The sequence below is a fragment of the Chiloscyllium plagiosum genome, unplaced genomic scaffold, assembly GCF_037043375.1.
Source record: "Chiloscyllium plagiosum isolate Xiang-an unplaced genomic scaffold, Cpla_swu_hap1 HiC_scaffold_21, whole genome shotgun sequence".
Classification (NCBI taxonomy): domain Eukaryota; kingdom Metazoa; phylum Chordata; class Chondrichthyes; order Orectolobiformes; family Hemiscylliidae; genus Chiloscyllium; species Chiloscyllium plagiosum.
Genome location: NW_028270159.1, coordinates 71,987,759 through 72,008,805, shown reverse-complemented (window position 1 = coordinate 72,008,805; position 21,047 = coordinate 71,987,759). Strand labels below are relative to the sequence as shown.

General features: G+C 43.7%; 1 long non-coding RNA gene across 5 annotated transcripts in view; it reads right to left on the bottom strand.

The window, feature by feature from the left end:
• LOC148146308 (uncharacterized) overlaps nucleotides 1–21,047 on the bottom strand; it is a 979,539-nt gene that overhangs the window by 440,189 nt on the left and 518,303 nt on the right. The window lies entirely within an intron of this gene.

The window sequence follows — 21,047 nt, the reverse complement described above, 5'->3', positions numbered from 1 at the left end:
TTGATGAAGGGGAAACGTTTCACTGAAGAGATTTGGATGTTTTAAAGCAATGGCTTTTCCAACAACTCTGTTTTTCTTTCTGATTTACAGCATTCGCAGTTCTTTCGGGTTTTATTTGGATGCTTTCTGTTGTTCTAGTTAAATAAGAGCATCAATCAGTAGGAACAAAGCAAGCATTAGGGATGCAAATTTAGTGCGATTGCTGTGGTCTGGTCTGCAAAGGTGTTTGTGGCACTGCTGTCACATGCTTTCAAGAGGAAGCCCCTGAACAATCTAAACAACAGCTCTCCAGCAATTTCCTTTCACGTCTTTGAATTCTGAATCAAGGATCATTTATACACAAACTGGAGCATACTTATTTTCTGCAATTGTCCCTGGAGAAATTAGATTTCCCGGTTCTTCACAGCATACGCAGCTGAAATTAGTCATGAAAGGTAACAATTTAAGCTAGGTCTTGTATGCACAATTGGCTGATGGCTGGTATAAAATTGCTGGATGCTCAGGGATTCAGTATTATATTCTTTGATCAACTGTATTTATTAAGTAGATCAACTTCCAGAGGTAGTGGGACAATGGAAAACAGTAGGTTTTTTCTTTAAAACTTTCATAGGGGCTTTGAAAGACATCACAGGCAGAATGAGGGGAGCAGAGGATATAGGAACCCTAATTGTTCAATATATTTATTCTTTCTTCAGAGTTCAGCTGTCTAAATGTTCGAATACAAATTGAGATCTGAATATTGAATGGGCAAGCAATTTTCCACTGACCACTTTTGAAGGTTTTGTATTGATGCAACTATTTTTTAAGCAAGCAAAATCTCTAATCTCTCAGAAAAATGCAAACATTATAGACATATTAAAGCAACTTTGTTAATGTGACTGCCGTAGGTTGGTGTTTGTTGCATGACTGTGGCATTACTCAGACAGAAGCCCCTCCATAGAACTTACAGGAAGTGGCACTAATTTTCTTTCACATTGTTGTGTTCTAGATGAATCTTAATTAAGTCACACATTGGACTAAAACTTTCTTTGTGATCACTGCATTCATTACTGGAATCTCTTCTGCCTTGGAAGTGTCACAGTGTCCATATCGGCAATTAGTGTTACAGCACAAATTAAGTAATTTTAAACAAACACTTGAAAAATTCAACCATTGAAAAAGCTCTGAAGATGGAGGATTTCAGCATTATAAACTTGTTTGTTGGATCTTTACATTGAAAGTCCAATTTATCAGTTTAATCAACCTGCCACATCCCATACAAACAGGGATGAGTTAGATATTCAACATGAATATGTCTCATTGATTGTAACTTTAAATCCACATTCCGGCCTACCCTGAAAACCTTTCGCCATCTCTCTCTCAACAATAAACTATTTATGTTTGCCTTTAAAATATTCCATAAATCTGCTTTAATTGCGTGCCAGAGTTTCCACATTTTGAGAGAAAACAAATCATCTGGATGTGTTTTAAATGGGCAACCACTGACACTTAGACAGCAATCCTTCATTCCCGTCTCTTCTGTAAGAGGAAACATCTTGTTTCAATTAATTTGCCTCTTCCTCTCCTTACCACAAACTGACAAAAAGCCTAGACTATCCGAATTCCCTTTGTATGACAAGTCATTCTGTAAGTATTATTCTGGTAAGCATTCTCCGAATTGCCTCCAACGTATTTACTTCCTTCCATAAACAGGGTGACCGATAAGAATTAGAGCATTCAAGATAAAAGCTCAACAGTGCTCTCTACTTTTGTGTTTAAATTCCCCCATGATAAAAGGAAAACTTTTATTCACTGTCCTAATTACGTACTGCTAGCACTTTGTGATTCAGGTAATGTTACAGTCTGATCCCACTGCATCTCAGAGCTATGGAATCTCTCTCTATCAAAACAAAATGCTTTTCTTCCAGTCAAAATGGACAACTTCACTTTTATCCACGGAAAGCTCTATTTGTCAGGCCTTTGGCTACTCACTTAACCCATATTTCTCTATAGCGCCCCAATGTCCTCTGAAGTTATTTTTTAGCCTTTCATTGTCATGTCAGCTTTATATTAATTCCTTCGTGAGTCATGGACTGAGTCAATACTTGGAAGATTTGAGCAGATAGATTTGTTTTAAATAGCTGCTCAAGTTATATTATCCTAACCATTCTGTCCGGTTAATTCTCAGTTCCAAACAAACACCGAAGTAATGAACATTCATGCAAAAAAGGCTGAATCCCTGAATATAATTAGAGTATGCCAAAATAACAATAGGATTCTTGTCAGCACCCCTCTCTCACTGTCACTCTCACACACAAAAACACATACACACACACACACATACACACACACACACACACACCATGGATAAGGGAAAATCATGAAATGTAAGAAGTCTGTAAGGCAAATGGATACTATAAACTTCCACTGTATTATGTCAACCTTTTAACAAAACAACAATGGTTGACTCAGACCCATGGCCTGTGCCTCTTGCTTGTTGTGGGAGCTTAGGAACATGGCTAACGCTCCAGACTCTTACACTTGCAAGAAGTGTGTCCAGCTGCAGCTCTTGTTTGACCGCATGATGACTCTGGAGCTGTGGATGGACTCACTGTGGAGCATCTGCAATGCTGAGGATGCCGTGGATAGCACGTTTAGTGAGCTGGTCACAACACAGTTTAGAATTGCTGAGGGAGACAGTGAATGGGTGACCAAAAGAAAGAAAAAGATTAGAAGACAGTGCAGGTGTCCCCTGCCGTCATTCCGCTCCAAAACAGGTATACCGTTTTGCATGCTGTTGGGGGAGATTACTTACCAGGGGAGGGCAGCAGTTGCATGGTTGATGGCATCGTGGCAGGCACTGCTGTTCAGAAGGGCGGTAAAACGACTCGTAGGACCATTGTCACAGGGAATTAGCTTGTGAAGGGAGTAGATAGGCGGTTCTGTGTCCGGAATGGGACTTCTGGATGGTATGTTGCCTCACAGGTGCTCAGGTCAGGTATGCCATCGATCAGCTGCAGAGCGTTCTAAAAGGGGAGGGTGAACAGCCAGTTGTCTTGGTGCTTATGGACACCAAGGATATAAGTAGAAAATGAGAATTCAGGGAAGTAGGAGAGAAGTTAAAGAGGAGGACCTCAAAGGTAGTGATATCAGGATTACTACCAGTGCCACGTGCAAGCCAGCGTAAAAATTTAAAAAAAGACAGGTTGAACGCATGGCTTGAGAGATGGTGTAGAAGGGAGGGGCTCAATTTGTAGGACATTGGGACCGGTTCTGGGGTAGGTGGGACTATTACAAAATGGACGGTCTACATCTGAACCAGACTGGAACCGATGTCCTTAGTGGGTTTTTTGCTACTGCATTTGGGAATATTTAAACTAATGTGGCAGGAGATGGGGAACCAGAAGAGAAAACAAGTAGGCAGTGATGTGGAGACCGGAGACAGTAAGAATTATGAAGATTGCATTCATAAAGGGAAAAGTAGACCGAGAGCAGATGAGCACAAAAAAATGGGAGCCTAAAATGTGACTACTTTAATTCAAGGAGTATAGTGTGAAAGGCAGATGAACTTAGGGCTTGGATTGGTGCCTGGGAGTATCATCTCATTGCAATCACAGAGCCTTGGTTGAAGGAAGAGCATGAAGATTGGCAATTAAACATCCCTGGATATAGACGCTTCAGACAGGACAGGGAGGGAAGTAAAAGGGAGGGGTGGAATTGCATTGCTGGTCAAGGACGATATCACAGCTGTGCTAAGGGAGCACACTATGGAGGCATTATGGGTGGAGCAGAGAAGTTAGAAGAGTGCAGTTACACTGTTGGGGCTGTATTACAGGCCTCCCAACAGTGAGCATGTGGTAGAAGAACAAATAGGTAAACAGATTTTGGAAATTTGTCGAGGCAACAGGGTAGTGGTGATGAGAGATTTTAATTTTCCCAACATTGACTGGGATATGCTTAGCGTCAGAGGTCTGGATGGGGAGAATTTGTAAGAAATGTCCAGAAGAGTTTTCTACTGCAGTATGTCAATAGTCCGACGAGGGAAGGGTCATATTGGACCTGGTACTGGGGAACAAGCCAAGACAGGTGCGGTGGGGGATTTCTTTGGGAACAGTGACCACAATTCTGTAAGTTTTAGAATACTCATGGATAAAGAAGAGAGTGGTCCTAAGCGAAGAGTACTAAACTGCGCCAAGACCAATTATATCAAAATTCGGCAGAAGCTCGGAAATGTGGAATGGACACAGCTATTTGAAGGGAAGTCCACATTTGAGACGTGGGATGCTTTGAAAGGTAGGTTAAGGATAGTGCAGGATAGGCATGTCCCGTTGAAGGCAAAGGATAGGAAGTGCAACATTCGTGAACCGTGGATGACAGGAGAAATTCTACGTCGAGCCAAAAGGAAAAGGGAAGCATACATAAGGTCTCGGCAGCTAAGAACAGAATGGGCCCTGGAAGAATATCGGAAAAGTAGGACAAGTCTTAAATGAGGAATCAAGCGGGCTTAAACGGGTTCTGAAATAACTTTAGCGAGCAGAATTAAGGAGAATCACTAAGCATTTTATTCTGATACAAGAAGCAAGAGGGTAACTAGAGAAAGGATTGGTCCACTAAAGGATAACAAAGTAAGGCTGTGTGTCGAACCTGAGAGAATGGGTGAAATTCTGAATGATTACTTTGCATCAGTGTTCACTGAGGAGAGGAAAATGATGAATGCTGAGATTAGAGATAGAAGTTTGATTAGTCTTGATCATGCTGACATAAGTAGGGAAGATGTGTTGGGTAGGTTAGTGGTTATTAAGGTGGACAAATCCCTAGGACCGGATGGGATCTATCCCAAGTTGCTGTGGCAGGCGAGAGGGGAAATACCTGGGGCCCTGACAGATATCTTTTTTGAACCCTTAAATACAGGTGAGGTGCTGGAGGATTGAAAGTTAGCTTATGTTGTCCCCCTGTACAAGAAGGGTAGTAGGAATATTCTGGGTAACCAAAGACGAGTGTGCATGACGTCAGTGGTGGGAAAGTTGCTGGAGAAGGTACTGAGGGATAGGATCTACTTATATTTAGAAAAGAATGGGTTTACAGTGATAGGCAAAATGGTTTTGTGCAGGGGAGATCTTAATTGAGCTCTTTGAGGAAGTGAACAATTTGCTAGATGAAAGAAGGGCTGTACATGTCATATACATGGACTTTTTTAAGGCGTTTGATAAGATTTCCCATGGTAGACTAATGGAGAAATTGAAGTCATATGGTGTGCAAGGTATTCTAGCTAGGTGGATAAAGAACTGGTTGAGAAATAGGAGACAGAGAGGAGTATTTGAAGGGAGTTTCTCGAAATGGTGAAAGTTGACCAGTGGTGATCCACAGGGGTCAGTGTTGGGGCAAATGTTGTTTGATATATAAATAAATGATCTGGAAGAGGACACTGTTGGTATGATCAGCAAGATTTCAGATGACACGAAGATTGTTGGAGCAGCAGAAAGCATAAGAGACTGTCAGAGAATGCAGGAGGATATTAAGGGACTGGAGATTTGGACGGAAAGTTGCAGATGGTTTTCAATGCAGACAAATGTGAGGTAATACATGTCGGCAAGACTAATTCTAGAGCGAATTCTTCAATGAACGGAAGAACTTTGAGAAAAGTTGTTGGGCATAGAGATCTGGGAGTGCAGGTCCATGGTACTCTGAAGGTTGCTGCACAGATGGATAGAGTAGTCAAGAAGGAATATGGTTTGCTTGCCTTCATTGGACAGCATATTGAGTATGCGAGCTGGCAAATCACGTTAACATTGTACAAGACATTGGTTCATCCGCACTTAGAATTCTGTATACAGTTCTGGTCGTCACATTATCAAAATGATATGGACGCCTTTTGGAGGATGCAGAGAAGGTTTACGAGGATGGAAGGCGCTAGCTATGAAGAAAGGTTGAGTCGGTTAGGTTTGTTTTCATTAATAAAAAGGAGATTGAGGGGGGACCTGATTGAGGTTTACAAAATCGTGAAGGGTATCGACAGGGTGGATAGAGATAAGCTTTTTCCGAGGGTGAAGGATTCAATAACGAGAGGTCACGCTTTCAAGGTGAGAGGTGGAAAGATTAAGGGGGATAAACGCGGCAAGTACTTCACACAGAGGGTGGTGGCCGTTTGGAACGCGCTGCCAGCAGAGGTGGTAGAAACAGGTACGGTAGATTCATTTAAGATGCGTGTGGACAGATGTAGTAGATGGAGAGCAGAGGGATACAGATGCTTAGGAATTGACCGACAGGTTTAGATAGTACATTTGGATCGGCTCAGACTTGGAGGCCGAAGGGCCTGTTCCTGGGCTGTAAATTTCCTTTGTTCTTTTTGTTAACTTATACATTCCTTTTCATGTTGTATTTATTAGAAGGTGAGAGGTTGGGAAGTGCTTTTGCCAAAAAGGACCGGAATGTCCTTGGTCACACATCACGAACAGAATTCATACAGGGCATCCATTAACCAGGACAGGAAATGAAATGTCAGCCTTCATTACAAAATGAATCATGTGTAGGAGTTGTGGAGTGTTGTTGAGGCAGTATTTCGGCTATTGTGGACAGACTTTCTGACCTTTATAAATCAATGGTCTCCTTGTCACAGAGGCAGTGCAAACCTGTTTTATCAGAATAATCTCTGGGATGATGGTAAAATGAAGAGAGTGTGAAGGAATGGACTTCCATATGCAAAGAGTGTGTTTGTGGCTGTCTATATGATAGTGACCGGTGTTGCCCTCGCTCTAACTACCATCCTTGATAGTGTCGAGCTTGGTATCCTCACCTTGCACGCGGGAGTTGAGGGTGCAATTCTCTGCGGCAGAAAACCATAGAGTTTTGGAGCAGAAAGATGTGAAGCTCCGGTCCTCGGAGTTGTTGTTGGAATTTTCAGCGGAGCTGGGAAGAAGGTTTCCAGCCTTTTCCTCCCCTTCCTCGATGACATTCTCAGCGCTGCTGAAGCTCATGTGAAACGCTGCGGTCCTGTGAGTGTTATGAATTGAATTAGTTTCAATCAATAGTTTCCGCTTCCGATTGTTGAGGTTTGAGAACACAAGACCCAAGACCCATCAAGTGCAGGACAAAGTATTTAACGAGATTCCACCAAGGGACTGCAAGAAACAATATATAGGAGAAAGAGGCTGACAACGTGCGAGCTGCATTCATAAAGTTCATCTCGCCCGTAAATGCCACGGACAGCTGTTCCTCATATCGATACACAGGACACTGAGTATCTCTGATCCCGGGAGTTGGAACTGGGATTATATGACCGTCAGCAGCACTGGTTACTTCCTTGTGTGAAGTACCTCCTGATGGAACACATGTAAAAGTCTATTGCTCATTGAGAAATACATACAAAATAGTAGCCCAGAACAGTATTTCTGTTGTGTTTCTGGTGCTGCTCCTGACATGCCCTACGGCACTGTACTTTTTCTGTAGATTAATTGAGTGCTTCTATGATCGTATTGTGGGCAGTAATCTGCGTTTTAACTTCAATAACGCGCGTCTGAAGCCCAGGTCCACCAATGTCTTTTTTTTCTTTCTCTTATCATGTGCAATTACAATATAGTAAAGAATCAATTAATATTGGAAGATGACATTCAGAGGCGTGCGAAATGCCGAGATTTTAGTGATATTTATGCAATGATTAGAGATTCCCTTGACTCAGGAAATAAGGATGTAAAATGTGTTTTGTGCCGAGATAAGGAACAGTGAGAAAAGAAGTCAGTAGCAGGTGTAGTTGACAAGCCCACTCGCAGTAACCAGAGTGAGAAATAAGACGTACAAGAAAAAGTACTGTGTGTGAGCGCTAAAAGATGGCAGTAATCACGGGTGGTCTTAATTTCCCCTCTCCCACTCCCGGTTCTATTGTAAAGAATGTTTGGAGAACAATAATCAATAAAATACGTATGTTCCATAGAACAAGCCAAGCCATATCTTGGTCATCGATTACTTTACAGGCGACTTAGTTTCCGTCTTTTCTTGGAAACCATCTGAACCACACTTTTATTGGGTTTCTTTCCATATTAATATTAGTCTGTCTTTTGATTATTCCTCACAAAGTGGCATGACCTCACACTCACAGCATGAAACTGCAAGATTTCTCCACTCACTCATACTATCATTATCTTTTTGCAGTTTTGCACGTCCTCATCAAAATAAGCCCGCTCACTGGTTGCGTATCGGCAGCAGAACTGGACACATTTCACTCTGCCACTTCCTTCAAGTCATTAAGACAGATAAATCATTGAAGCCCGATGACCGACAATTCTGGATTTCACTAATTATATATTTTCAACTTGTATACTGTTCAATAATCCCGATGCGGTGACTTCTTGTGAGTAGACAGTGGACAGTTAATGCTGATTTATTACCCAACACCGTGAACTCTCTCAGTGTGCAATGATCTATTATATGGCTCCCAATTGAGTATTTGACAGAAATTCGAAAGAACTATACCGAACAGCTCCCTTGATCTGCTCCGCTGGTCATGTTAGCAAAGACATCCGGCAAATTGGCAAGTGTGATTTTCCTTTCAATAAATAATGTTGACTCAGTTTGAGTGCAAACATCTCTTCCTAACGTTGTGTTTTACTCATTTTAAATGGTGTCTAGCATTTTCCAAATGACAGCAAAGACATTAGAGCAGATAGCAGCAGTTTAGCCCATCAAGTCAGCGACAGCTTTCAATGATATCTCGGCTTATTTGTATAATCCTCAACTCTACTTTTCAGCCTTATCTCCGTGGCCCTTGATTACGGACTGACTAAATAACTGTCTATCTCAGCCTTGAATGTACCCATTCTTGACAGACCTCTGTTGGATGCATTTCCACAGACTTGCTATCCTCCGAAAGAGAGAATATTTTCCTCACGTCAGTCTTACATGTTTGACCCCATCCGCTGTGATAAGGCCCACTGGTCCCACATCTTCCACATCTTTAAATCAGGGCAGTATAAACACCCGAAAGTCGGTCTTAACTCTGCAGAGCCAGCTGTGACTATTTGAAACATTTTCATATCTTGACCTCAGATGACACAAACAGACATGAATTGCACATTAGATTTGCCAAAAGCGAATCTTCTTCAAGATCACATAGAATCATAGAGTCATAGAGATGCACAGTATGGAAACAGACACTTCGGTCCAACCCGTCCATGCAGACCAGATATTCCAACCCAATCTAGTCACACCTGCCAGCACCCGACCCATATCCCTCCAAACCCTTTCCATTCATTTGCCCAACAAAATGCCTCTTAAATGTTGCAATTGTACCGGCTTCCACCACATCCTCTGGCAGCTCATTCCATACAAGTCCCACCCTCTGCGTGAAAACATTGCTCTATAGGTCTCTTTTATATCTTTCACCTCTAACACTAAACCTATGCCCTCTAGTTCTGGACTCCCCGACCCCAGGAAAAAGACTTTGTCTATTAATCCTATCCATGCCCCTCATAATTTTGTAAACCTCGCGAAGGTCACCCCTCAGCCTCCGGCGCAGCAGGGAAAATAGCCCCAGCCTGATCAGCCTCTCCCTGCAGCTCAGATCCTCCAACCCTGGTAACATTCTTGTAAATCTATTCTGAACTCTTTCAATATTCACAACATCTTTCCGATAGGAATGTGAACAAAATTGCACGCAATATTCCAACATTCGCTTAAACAATGTCCTGTACAGCCGCAACATGACCTCCCAACTCCTGTACTCAAGACTCTGACCAATAAAGGAAAGCCGACCAGACGCCTTGTTCACTATTCTACCTACCTGCGACTCTACTTTCAAGGAGCTACGAACCTGCATTCGAAGGTCTCCTTGTTCAGCAACACTCCCAAGGATCTCACCATTAATGGCATAAGTCCTGCTAAGATTTGCTTTCCCAAAATGCAGCACCTCGCATTTATCTCAATTAAATTCCTGCTGCCACTTCTCAGCCCATTGACCCATCTGGTACAGATCCTGTTGTAATCTGAGGTAACCCTCAGTAACTCAGCTGGCGATGAATGCACTGGACCAATACAACAACGTTTTTATTTTCTCGATCCATTGCTATGTTTATTAATCTCTCTGCACATGAAAATGGATCCTTCCCATCCACTTTAATGGATTAAATTCACTCCAGTGTGGCCCCCTTCGGCCCTACCTGCCCACACTGACCCTCTGATGAGTAACCCACCCAGACTCATTTCTCTGTGAGTAATGTACCAAACACTATGGGCAATTTACCGCGGCAAATTTACCTGACGAACACATGTTTGGACTGTGGACGGAAACCCACGCAGACAGGGGGAGAATGTGCAAACAGCACACAGACAGTGGCCCGACGTTGGAAGCAAACTTGGGACCATGGTGATGTGTGGCAGCAGTGCTAACTGCTGAGCCACAATTATCTCTCATCAACGCGTGTAATTCAACTTGATCTCCCAGCATCCTTCTCCGTCCTGAACCAAGAGAGGGGGACAGCGAATACTGGGGTCAGGCTGCGGACAGGGCAAGCCAAATACTGGTATTGCAGGATGGAAACATTCATTTCATAAGATGTATTAAGCACGGGAGTTAAATGTGTAGTCGTGTCCGAGTGGGAAAGGTGATGGGTTAGAAATCCATTGGGAATCCCCACGCAGTTTCGAATTCTGCCGACTACGTTTTCAATGATTTCCGAAAGGACGATTTCGCGCTCAAACTCGAAAAAAGAACAATCTCAACAAACCATGCCAGTTGTTCGATTTGATTTTGTAACCTCGAGTTCTTAATCAGAACTGTACCACTATCAAACCTTGACCGTTTCTCTTCCCACGGATACTGCTGGACACATCGAGTTTCTGCAGTATTCTCTGAATGTACTGTGCAAAAGTGCAACTTTACATTCGATTCCGTTAATCACAGTCCTCCATGTCCTGACCCTGGACGGTGGCAAGTTTTCTTCCTGTTCGCCAAAGCGCCCATCCCCACCGCTCCCTCCCACATCATTATAAACAGCCGCAGGAAATCTCTGGTTCACCTTCTTGGCTCCAAAGTGAAACTTACCAGCCTCTGTACTCTCTCCTCATGAAGGGAATTCTCATCCCCGGACATGGTGAAAGACAGAGGATAGTGAAGAGATTTTGGGGAAATATTGACATTTCAGAGCGGAACAATGTTAAGGAGACAAACATGGAAACCAGTCTCCAGCTTTGTGGATATTCAGAAACTTTTTGGGAAGTGGGAATCGGAGGGCAATGTGCGAGGGTGAACTGTCGGACTGAGCAGAAACTGTCAGGACAGCTTCCCCCTCTTTATGGGGACGGGACATTAACTCTGATGTTCTCGGGACACGAACTGATCTGAGACATTGAAAGATTTCTCGTTTTTGTGTTTGAGGACTCCAGGACATTGAAAAAGCTCGGACAAGACAAACACTGAGAGGCTCGAACCCAGACTGTCCCGGTTGTGGGAGAGAGGCTTCCCAGTGACATGGGTACGCCTGCAGTGAGTGGGATCAGACTGTTCCTAGGTCTCCATAATGAGCGTCCCAGGCTTTATTTTGGAAAAAATATATCTGATAGAGGACAGTTGTCATTCTGGGAAGGGCAGACTGAAGTTGAGATTCAGTAACCGCCTACTTTGGAGGATCGTGTGATGTGCTGGATTGCACGTGTCAGCGCATTAGTCTGCTGAATGAAAGATAGCTGATTCAAGAGCCCCCAGGGCGATAGTGATTGCTGTCCTTAATGCATCTGTTTGCTTTGCTGCACTGTTTCGGTTTCTAATGAGGTCAACAGATATTCTCCAAATGGAAACACTATCGTGTGACTTACCACAATGACATTTCCGCATTGCTGTCAAGATTAATGTCAAGAACTGTGACTTGTGGGAATCTGAAACCAAAAAGAAATTGCTGCAGAAACGAGCCAATTTGGGAGGACCTGTGGGAGAAAACACAGCGCTGATGACGTTCTGAAACATTGCCTCTTAACGTCTTTCCAGAAATGCTGCTAGACCTGCTGAGGTTTTCTTGCAAGTTCTGTTTTTATTTTAACTGAATGCCCATTTCATCCATCAGAATGATGCAGCCAGCCTCACCACGCACCGAAATTTTACACGTTTGGAAGCTGTGAAATGATTGGATTCAAACAAACCCAATGATGATTTACTCTTCCTCATCTCCACAAGGAAAGCGACCTGGAAAGTGAATTGCACAGTGTCGTCCTGTCGTCTTGGAGGAGTGGTTAAGGCAATGGAATTGAAATTCATATGGCTTTAAACATGCAGCCTCGAATCCTACTGATGGTGATGGAGAAATGCCAATAATTGCGAAGGGAAATTGCTCCCTAACTTCGACTGGAAGAGTCAGCTTAAAAACAAAAACGGGCAAATCTGCAACCCACTGCCTGTCAGGGTGCAGCAAGCAGAAATTTCTAGAGAAATTTGAGACACATTGAGGTGTACACTTCTACCACCAACTGCGTTTGAAGCTGTGAGCCAACTGTTGGAAAATGAGACGAGAACAGTCAGGGACTTGAGTTCGACTGGTGCAAACTTGCTCAGCTGAAGTGCATTTACTGTGCTGCAGAAATCTTTGACATGCTGCGGTGAGGTGGTCGGATAAACTGGCGGATGTGAAGCACGTTCAACTGGTCTCATCCTGACATCTCTCCTGCTCTCGCGGGATTTGTCTGTCTGTCCATCTATGTGGATGAATAGAGGATGATTTCCTCAGGGCGATTACCATCCAGTGTGACCACGTCAAAGTTCAGTCCTATGATTGTGTCATTTAAAGCACAGGGAGTACCTCATTGAAATTAACCCTGGAAACATCAGAACCTGCAAGGTTAAGTGCCTCATGCTGGAAACTGGGACTGGAGTAGATGAATATCCGGTCTCCCGCACTGCAGATAGGCGGAAAGGCCTTTTCCACGCTGAAAGGAATGGAAGAAAGAACGAAGTTGATGTGCAGCTAAAATGATCACGAATGAAATAATAAAAGGGGATTCATTATGGAAACATACAGCACCATATTTCAATTTCCCTGGAAGTCTAGTGGTAAGGATTCAGTACTCTGACTGCTGTGGCAATGGGAGATTTCCTCTGACGGGTTATCTTGTTGATAGCCTTCCCAAAGCAGGGAATGTTATATGTTGCTGGAAATTGATGGAGTTTTGTCACAAACAGTATTCAGACTAGTGTAAAACAAATAAGTGCGAATCCTGGAAATCTGAATCAACAACAGGAATTGACAGACAAATTCAGCCGGCCTGACAGCACCCGTGGAGACAAAAAGATTTATTTTTTCATATCGACAGAATCAGGTTACTTGTGCATTTTATTGTTTTAATTCCAGGGAAATTGTCAGTTTCACTTCACGAATCAGCATACATATCAGAATCTCTCATTAGTTGACATACGTCAACTGTAAAATGAAAAATGTGATATCGGCTGTAATGCTGTTGCTGTTCTCCTGAGTTGGTGAAAGGCTGGCCTTACTCATTACCTTTATCTTCTCCTTTCTGTCCATGAGCAACAACGTTGAATGGAGAGCTTCTGTTTTCAGTGTCGACCTTCGTATGCTTATCTATTTGTCTCTCTATACCATCTCACTCTCTTCTACATTCTCCCACTCTCTGTCTGTCAATATCCCTCAATTTCTATTCCTACTCTTGGAAAAGTCTGAAATTCGGTGACAGTTTGAGAGTATACCTGTTTCGTGGCTTTCTCCGCCTCCCCCCAACCCGCCCCACCCCACCACCCCACCGCCCCGGCCAGAGTGTGTAGAACTGGGCTCACAGTCTCCAGGTAATATCTCTGTCACTTAGGTCTGAGGTCAGGTGCCATTCCTTCAGTCAAAATATGACCATTTACAATTGTAATTAGAATTCATAACCGACCAGAAGAAAAGCAGCTTCTCTCCAATTATAGGATTTCAATGACGTCATTGCAGTTTGCCTAAAATTAATGAATGGTGACAGCAGACAATGAGAGCTGTCATCTCGCAATGGATGCGTTATTACCACAACATTTCCTGGCAAGTCTGCAGTGTCTCCTGCCTCACTTCATTATTTAAAAAAAGACTTGCTCTGACAGCGAGAGACTAAAAGTAGAAGAGATGGAGAAATCATTGTTAAACAGAGTACAGAATCTCGCCGCTGGATGAGCAGGATAGAACATTGACTAAAAGGTCCACAGCAGGCGGCTGGGCTTGGTATCACCAAATAACAACGGGCTGAGCTCAAACACAAGAAGCATGCTGAGCCCTCACTGTCGCGATATTGGATCAACAACACGGCTTTTACAATAAGTTTATGCAATGGACTTTCAATGTACGGAACATTTCAGATCATTTGACACCATACTCGCCTGCTTATTACCAGATGCTTTAACTGACAAAGCCACATACGGTGATCTTCAAATCCATATGTGCATTTACTTAATTATTTGATCAGAGTAACTCGGACTTCCTTGCAGTAATAAAGCTGCTCGATGAGAATATATATCAACCTGCGCTTATGCAGGAAAGAACAGGTCACAGCTGGTCTTCCTTCACTGAAAATGCACCGAAAGGGGCAATCTCTTCCTGCTTTGTTTTCAAACTATTGCCTTCCCCTCTGTAATCTGACAGGGTAAAGGGGATGCGTTCATCCTCTCGGGGCCGATAAAACGCATGAATATGCACAGAGGGAATCTCATACCAAAAGATCAGGGTAATTGTGGTGAATTTACCAGGAGTGGTGTGTGAGTCGGTGTGAACAGTGGGTAGTAAGGGCTAACCCATTAGCACTGACGTTGAGCCTTACACCAGCAGCATCAATCTCAATTCTTGCCTCACGTCTCCCAGTCATCATCGACTTTCAGTTTATCCTACTCCCCCTTCGAAACTTCTCACTTGTTCCCGAATACTTTCGGGTTTTCACTTCGAAATTGCAGCCGTTTGAAACTAATTTCTGGCGTATGCACGTCACTCTTTGGGATCAGCTTCACTGCCCATCCATAATTACTCCAGAGCTTGAGATAGTAAGTTACTTTACAGAACCGTGGAAGTACTCAGCACAGAGATGCATCCATGATGTCGCTCGGGAGGGAGTTCCCAGAATGAAAACAAACGACATTGAAGGAACAGTGAGATAGTTTCAGCTGAGAAAGGCAAGATCCTTAGAGGCGATTTGCGGTGAGAGGTGTCTCCTGTATCTGCCGCAATTATCCTTCCAGTTGGATGCGATCAATCACTGGATTGATTCTGGCAGATCCGCGTCTGTGCTCTGTGTGGAAGCAGGAAATAGTTTTCATTCGGATAAACCAAAAGAAGAGAAATAAATCTTTATTTCCTGAATGCGAATTGGATCCAGGTCTGTGCGATTCAAACTCAGACTCTGAAGCAGGGGCTCCACTGATGCTTACAATAACCCTTGAACTAACCTGTCCAAACTTTTGTGCCTATTTTCTTTCTCCCCACATTTTGAAGCACCAATCCTTGCCGTGAGTGGTGAAGGAGCTAACTACTCCGTCGCAGAAACACATTTGGGGCCAGAGACCCACATATCTGTCCCACAGCGGGTGTGGCTTTGCTCCGAACAGACCGGGTTTGCTGTGTGGGAATGAAACTGTGTTCGATCACACACAGACGCGGTGTAACAGCTGCCAGCAGATGTGGAGAAGGTTGGGGCGAATTCAGACCCATTCTGGGAAATAGACTGAATCCGGAATTCAGGGGAGCTTAGTGTCACAGACAAAAGGCTGGAGAATTGGGTTGGGAACAGAAGATGGGAGTGAGTTCCTGGATCAACCAGCTCTCTGTTCTGTGGGCGTTTGAATTCCCCGTTCGACCAGATCACATCTCAGCCACGCGAAAACCTCACTATCCTGCCCCACCCCACCCCTGTTACTGACAATAAACTGTTCAGTACGTAAACCCACGTGCACGCAACACCATCATTTTCCGAGTGAATTGGGAAAAGTTTAGGGAGAGTTCCGTTCGGTTTCATTCAGAGCATTCTAAATCAGTTACTTTTGTTTCAGCACTATTTGACATGGAGCCGTCACTCTCAATCCCCCGAGTATGTGGCCATTCGCATTCCACGGCTCTGTCTATTTTGGTTGGTGCATGGTAGGAATGGAACCTCACGTTTTGAAAGGGACATTGTTTATCATATAATCGGCTGAACTGATAAACGTGTCTCTGGCACCTCTGGTACAGTGGAAACAATTTTCACTCAGAAACCAACACATGATCAAAAACAGTGGTGACAACGTGTCAACAAAATCTGCAACAGCGAGCGAATGCGCTCTTGTGTGGGGTTGCAACATTGCAAATTGAATGGAGAGCTGTGAACCTATTAACAGATAAAAGTGCCCCTACATGAAACTGCATTTGCCAAGATTTCTCCACTCATTCATACTATCGATATCTGTTTGCAAAATTCCACATCCTTATCACAATATGTTCACCCACCTATTGTGTATCGCAGCATTTCACTCTGCCACTTCCTCCAAGTCATTCGGTCAGATAAAACATTAAATCCGATGACTAACCAGTTTGGATTTCACTAAATATATCTTTCCAACTTGAAAACTGCTCATTAATCTGGATTCGGTGATTTCTGTTAAATAGGCAATGGACAGACAATGCTGCTTTATGACCCAAAACCGAGAACTCCTTTCTCGTGCAACGGACTTTTATATAGCCCCTTATTGATTGCTTGCTAAAATTCAAATGAAGTTTACTGAGCATCGTCCTTCACCAACTCTGCAGGTCATGCTACCAAAGAAATCTGTCAGATTGTCATCGTGTGTTTTTCCTTTCAAAAATGATGTTGACTCAGTTTGACTGTAATCTTCTCTTCTAAACTTTCTGCTTTTCTTAATGTGCAATGGTGGTTCACATTTTCGAAATGACAACAAAGTCATTTGAGCAGATGGAAGCAATTTAACCCATCAAGTCAGCGACAAGTTTCAATGAGATCACGGCTGATTTGGTTAATCCTCAAATCCCCTTTCGGCCTCATCTCTGTGGCCCTCGATTCCCGAAGTGACCAAATGCCTGTCTTTCTCAGCCTTGCATGTATGCAGCCTTGACAACACTCTGTTGCAAACAACTTCACAGATTTGCTACCCTCTGAAAGAGAAAATATCCTCCACACCTAAGTCTTACATAATTGGCCACTTCCGCTGTGAGGAGGCCTTCTGGTGCCACATTATCCAGGTGTATATCAGAGAAGAAAAAAACATCAAGGTCGGTCTGCACTGTCCAGTGCCAGCTCTGAGAGTTTGCAGCATTGTCTTTTTTGACTTTTGAATGAACAAATAGACCTGAATCTTCTTCAAAAACACTTTAGTGACTGTAATTTCGCTGGCAGTGTAGTGCTTGATCACAAGTATATCACTCTCAAAATGTCATCTCTGTTTCTCTTTCCACAGTTACTGCTAGATCCGTCGGTTTTCTGCAGTATTCTGTGAATTTACTGTACACAAGTGCTGCATTTCATTAAATTCCTTCAATCACAGTCCTCTGGACACTGACCCTGTTAAGTGACAATACTTTCTCCTGCTCTTCAATGTGCCAAGCCCCACCGCTCCCTCCCCCATCAAGATAAACAGCTGCAGAACAGGACCTCTCCATCTCCATTAATGACAACCGACTTGCCACTGACATTTTTTACAAACCCACCGACTCCCACAGCTACCTGGATAACACCTCTTCCCACCCTACCTCTTGCAAAAATGCCATCCCGTATTCCCAATTCCTCCGCCTCTGGCGGATCTGCTCCCAGGAGGACCAGTTCCACCACAGAACCCACCAGATGGCCTCCTTCTTTGGAGAACGCAATTTCCCTTCCCACGTGGTTAAAGATGCCCTCCAAGGCATCTCGTCCACATCCCGCACCTCCGCCCTCAGACCCCACTCCTCCAACCATAACAAGGACAGAACGCCCCTGGTGCTCACCTTCCACTCTACCAACTTTCGCATAAACCAAATCATCCTCCGACATTTCTGCCACCTCCAAATAGACCCCTCCACCAGGGATATATTTCCCTCCCCACCCCTTTCCTCCTTCCGCAAAGTTTGTTCCCTCCGTGACTACCTGGTCAGGTCCACACACCCCTACAACCCACCCTCCCATCCTGGCACTTTCCCCTGCCACCGCAGGAACTGTAAAACCTGCGCTCACACCTCCTCCCTCACCTCTATCCAAGGCCCTAAAGAAGCCTTCCACATCCATCAAAGTTTTACTTGCAAATCCAATAATATCATTTATTGTATCCGTTGCTCCCGATGTGGTCTCCTCTACATTGGGGATACTGGGCGCCTCCTCGTAGAGCGCTTAAGGGAACATCTCTGGGACACCCGCACCAATCAACCACACTGCTCCGTGGCCCAACATTTGAACTCCCCCTCCCACTCTGCCGAGGACATGGAGGTCCTGGGCCTCCTTCACCGCCGCTCCCTCACCACCAGACGCCTGGAGAAAAAACGCCTCATCTTCCGCCTTGGAACACTACAACCCCAGGGCATCAATGTGGACTTCAACAGTTTCCTCATTTCCCCTTCCCTCACCTCACCCTAGTTCTAAACTTCCAGCTCAGCACTGTCCCCATGACTTGTCCGGTCTTGTCCTACCTGCCTATTTCCTTTTGCACCTATCCACTCCACCCTCTCCCCCCTGACCTATCACCTTCATCCCCTCCCCCACTCACCCATTGTACTCTATGCTACTTTCTCCCCACACCCACCCTCCTCTAGCTTATCTCTCCACACTTCAGGCTCACTGCCTTTATTCCTGATGAAAGGCTGTTGCCCGAAACGTCGATTTCGAAATTCCTTGGAAGCTGCCTGAACTGCTGTGCTCTTTCAGCTCCACTAATCCAGAATCTGGTTTCCAGCATCTGCATTCATTGTTTTTACCATCTTCAGTTAATTGTCTTGGGTGCAAAGAAAAGCTCGGGAATCTCTCCAAATGCCAGGAAATCTCGACCCTGGACATGATGCAAGGCAGAGGAGTGTTAAAGAGATTTTGGGAAAATATTTTCAATTGGCAGATGGAAAAAATGTTAAAGAGGCAAACCATATAACCCAGTCTCCAACATTGTGAATCTTCAGAAACTCTGTGAGATTTGAAATCCATGGAGATTGAAGAAGGGTGAACTGCCCGGTTGAGCAGAGACAGTCAAGACAGCTTCCCCTTCTTTAAGAGGACAGACCATTAACTTTGATGTTCTCGGGACATGAACTGATCTAAGATATTGAAATAATTATCGTTCCTCTACATGTTAAATCCAACCTCATCTTGAATCCGGGACAATAAAAAAACTCGGGACCACACAAGGGACAATGAGGCTTGAAGGGAGATGGTCGCAGTTCGAGGAGAGTTGGTGCTCAGTGACATGGGTGTGTCTGTCGTGGATGGGATAAGACTGTTCCCATGCCTCCATAATGAATGTTCCAGACTTTAATTTGGAAAAATAAAACTGATAAGAGGAAACTTCTCGGTTGGGAAGGACAGACTGAAATCCGTCACAGCCTGCTTTAGATGTTTGAGCAAGGTTTTAGGTTGGAAGTTTCAGCGTATTAGACCGTTAAATGAAAGGCTGGTGGTTCAAGACCTCCAAAGGCGACAGCGATCGTTGTTGTTAAAGCATCTGTTTTCTCTGCTGCAGTGTTTCTTGTTTCTAATGGGGGCAGGAAAATGTTCCTCAAACGGAAAATTTCCGTGTGAAGAACCACAAAGAACTTTCTGCAATGGTTTAAAGGTTAATGTAATGAACTGTGGCCTCTGGGAATCTGAAACAAAATCAGAAACTGCTGACAAAACTATCTCGTTTGGCAGTACCTGAGGGAGATTATTGAGTTCTGATGATGTTGTTAAATATTGTCCACGATTCTCTCTGCATGGATGCTGCCAGACCAGCTGAGTTTTGTCGTGGAAAAAGTATAGAGAATTACCAGGAGACGTAGAGAGTTCTTCAAGAAGTCGGTCTGTTATTTGCAAACGAAAAACCGTGACACCGAGAAAGCAGATTCTCGAATGCTCTCGAACTTCATTGTCCATGGTTTTTTATACATTTTTCCCATGCTTTGTTTGCTGATCAGCATGTCTAAATATATTAATCAAAGCACCTCACACTCGCTACACAATAAACCAGTGATGTTAGTTCCCATCATCTCTTTAATTGTTCATTCTACTTAACGTTATTCTCATGTGAACGGTTAGATATTTAATGTCAGCTTTTGCAACAATGGTCTTAAATTCCAGACCCTACTTCATATTTTCCCGATGCCATAATTAGTTATTTATTGTCAATAATCTCAATCAGGCTGACTCTATTAACTATTAATTTGATACTTAATGTCATGTCCCAAATATTTATGTTCCCAATCGAGTCATAATGATACATAACAGGAAGCCTAACTTTACTAACTGTCATCTAATCTCACCATCGAGACCTTTCAGCGTCAACCTTTCTTTGCTAATTGGTGTGAGAGAATTCCACTATTCTTATCTCATCCTGCATTCTACAGATCCCTTGCAACAGATCGCCAGTGGGGTTCATGCTTTAAGCCTTCCATTGCTTTCATGCTTTAAACTTTCCCTTACTTTCGTGCTCTTTATTTTCCATAATAACATTTTGTCATTCTGACCAATGGCAGTCATTCCTGGCACTGGATATACTGACGGTGAAGGGTCAGTGATCAGAGCGGACTGTCCCTGTAGTTCTGTTCCCGACTCTCCACCTCCTGCTCTGTTACTAACCTCTCAGTCTCCTGGGAATTGCATTGTTCCCAATTTTGCCGGATTCCAGGCCTTTAACCTTGGCTGAGCAGACAGTCGATGGTCTGAGGAATATCGTTCCCAAACGTCTCATGTCCGAGGTAATGCCAATTAATAACGATGTCTGTGCATCCTCCTCGTAATCTGTGAAAATCATTGTTGCGGACTGTAGGAACAATTATTGACCGAAATTGAAGAGGTTTTGAACCAGATCAAACTCCTATTAATGAAGAAGATGGTCTAGATCCCTTTTTCTTTTCTCCTGAAGGCAAATGTACGGCAATGCAATTCAATTGGTGAAACTTCCAGGCTTGAACCGAAACACA